This window comes from Alosa pseudoharengus, unplaced genomic scaffold (genome assembly GCF_046254945.1).
Source record: "Alosa pseudoharengus isolate Yale_2024_CS ecotype anadromous, Long Island Sound unplaced genomic scaffold, YU_APseudo_1.1 YU_APseudo_1.1_scf_83, whole genome shotgun sequence".
NCBI classification, from domain to species: Eukaryota; Metazoa; Chordata; class Actinopteri; order Clupeiformes; family Clupeidae; genus Alosa; species Alosa pseudoharengus.
This window is the reverse complement of record NW_027468874.1, coordinates 127722-129801: the sequence shown is the minus strand read 5'-3', so window position 1 is coordinate 129801 and position 2080 is coordinate 127722. Positions and strand designations below refer to the sequence as shown.

At 40.8% G+C, this 2080-nt stretch overlaps 1 long non-coding RNA gene across 1 annotated transcript; it reads left to right on the top strand.

Annotated features, from left to right (window-relative positions):
• Positions 1–1246: 1246 nt before the first annotated feature.
• Positions 1247–1626, top strand: LOC143113485 (uncharacterized). Its single transcript, XR_012984842.1, has 3 exons — positions 1247–1335; positions 1422–1481; positions 1573–1626. It is a non-coding gene; the product is annotated as an uncharacterized LOC143113485 (long non-coding RNA).
• Positions 1627–2080: the final 454 nt, after the last annotated feature.

Sequence of the window (2080 nt, the reverse complement as noted above, 5' to 3'; positions counted from 1 at the left end):
AAGGAGGTGATGATGCCAAGAGTCTAAAAAGGTTTCAGCCATGTGGCTGTGAACTAAAATAAAACATAAATCCTACATTTAAGCTGAACTTTAAGGTTCAGGGTCATGCATGTCTAATGTCACGGCTCCAGGGCCCTGAGGGAGTAGGTTGTGAGTGTGTGTGTGTGTGTATGTGTGTGTGTGTGCGTGAGTGTATTATCAAAAATCAAAAATGATCCAAAAAATGTGTCTGTATAAAAAAAGGTTGGTATCAACAGAGTTTTACATTCAAATTCATCAAGATTTTCATCAAGTCATTGAAAAGAATAAAATGTATCAGACAGCAGAGAAGTGTGAGAGGGTAGGGGGATGGTCAAAGGTCTGTGTATGTGCGTGTGTGTGTGTGTATGTGTGTCTGAGAGAGGGGTGAGAGAGAGATGAGGGGGTTTGTATGACTGTGTGTATGTTTAAAGTTTTAGTGATATGAACCTGAATAAAAGAATCAAGGAGGTGATGATGCCAAGAGTCTAAAAAGGTTTCAGCCATGTGGCTGTGAACTAAAATAAAAAATAAAAATCGTAAATGTAATGTTCAGGGTCATGCATGTCTAATGTCATGGCTCCAGGGCCCTGAGGGAGTAGGTTGTGTGTGTGTGTGTGTGTGTGTGTGTGTGTGTGTGTGTGTGCATGCCTGCTTGAGAGTGAGAAGGAGAAAGGTTGGAATGTTTAGTTATGTTTATGTTTTTAGGATGATTAAACTGAATGTGAATGAAATGAATGATCTGATCCTGTCCAGAACCTTCTTTCATATTTCTGTGAACTAGAATAAAAAATAAATCATAAATGTAATGTTCAGGGGTAAGCGTGTCTAATACCTAAGCTGGTGTGCCTAATGACCTAGAACAATGCATCTTTTTTGCCAAAATTTGGGATGGGGGTGAAATGAGGTATAAAACTTTGGGGGGTCTGGACATAGTCATAACTGACATCATCTATCACCGTGAATCGTCATACAGCAGAGGCATTTGTGAAGAGATTCATCATGGCAGAGCAACCTGACCAGGCAAGTATGTAAATTGTTTTTTTTTTCATTTTCTACTATTTCATTGATTTATCTCTGATTTAATACATGTTTTTTTTGTTTGTGTTGTTAGTATGAGCTGGAATATATACGGGTAAGTAGAAGATCAAGCTTGCCCATTTTGATTTCACACATTTCATTTCTGCCATAAACATGTCATGGTATCTGAAAAAATGGTTTTGTTTTAGTTCCTGCAAATCCGAAGTACCTCACCTGACAGCGGCCTTAGCGGTGACAACTACAGCCCTGCATCCCCGAGTCCAAGCTTTTACCCCGGTACGTAGTTGCTTATCTACTTTGCTAGGGACAGTGTAGAATGTCTACGGGCATTATTCATGTGTTTTGTTTTTTGTTATGTATAGAAGATCCCGATGTTGTCCAGAGGGGTCGTCCGAATTCTCCAACCCTGAGCTTGTACCAAGGTAGGCTATAGTTCTTCCTGCGTATAATTTGGAGGTGTGATAATGTTTTGTTTTATGCTGTGCTAAATTTGTTTTTTCCTCTGTTTAAAAGACTCTGATGCAGAGCTGTACCGGCCAACTACCCCTCACGAAAGTGTGGGCGAAGGTATGTACCCTACACAATATTATGGGAGAGAGCGTTTGTGAGTGTGTGTGTGGGTGCGGTGAGGCAGAGGCGCGCGCGTTTATAAAGATTACAAGTTAAAAAATGTTGTAAATTTTTTTCAAGTTTTTCCAATCTAAAATTTTTAATTTTTTTAAAAAATTTCTTAAGTAAAAAAAAAAAGATAAAAGGTTACCGCAACCGGGTCTCGACCCCGGGACCTCCCGCTATTGTTAAATAACGGGTGCGATCACACCAACCTTCGCCATTGCGGTAGTGTAAATATTTGCTTTTTCCCCTTTAGAATATGATGTTGTATGACGTAGGGTCGGGACATGCGAGGGCGCTTGAAAGAGTGTAGTAGGCGGGTGTCTCTGTTTGCCTGCTGGAGAGAGGGAGAAGGGGGAGGTTGTATGTCTGCAGGCCTGCAGGAGAGGGGGAGGTAGGATCTATGTGT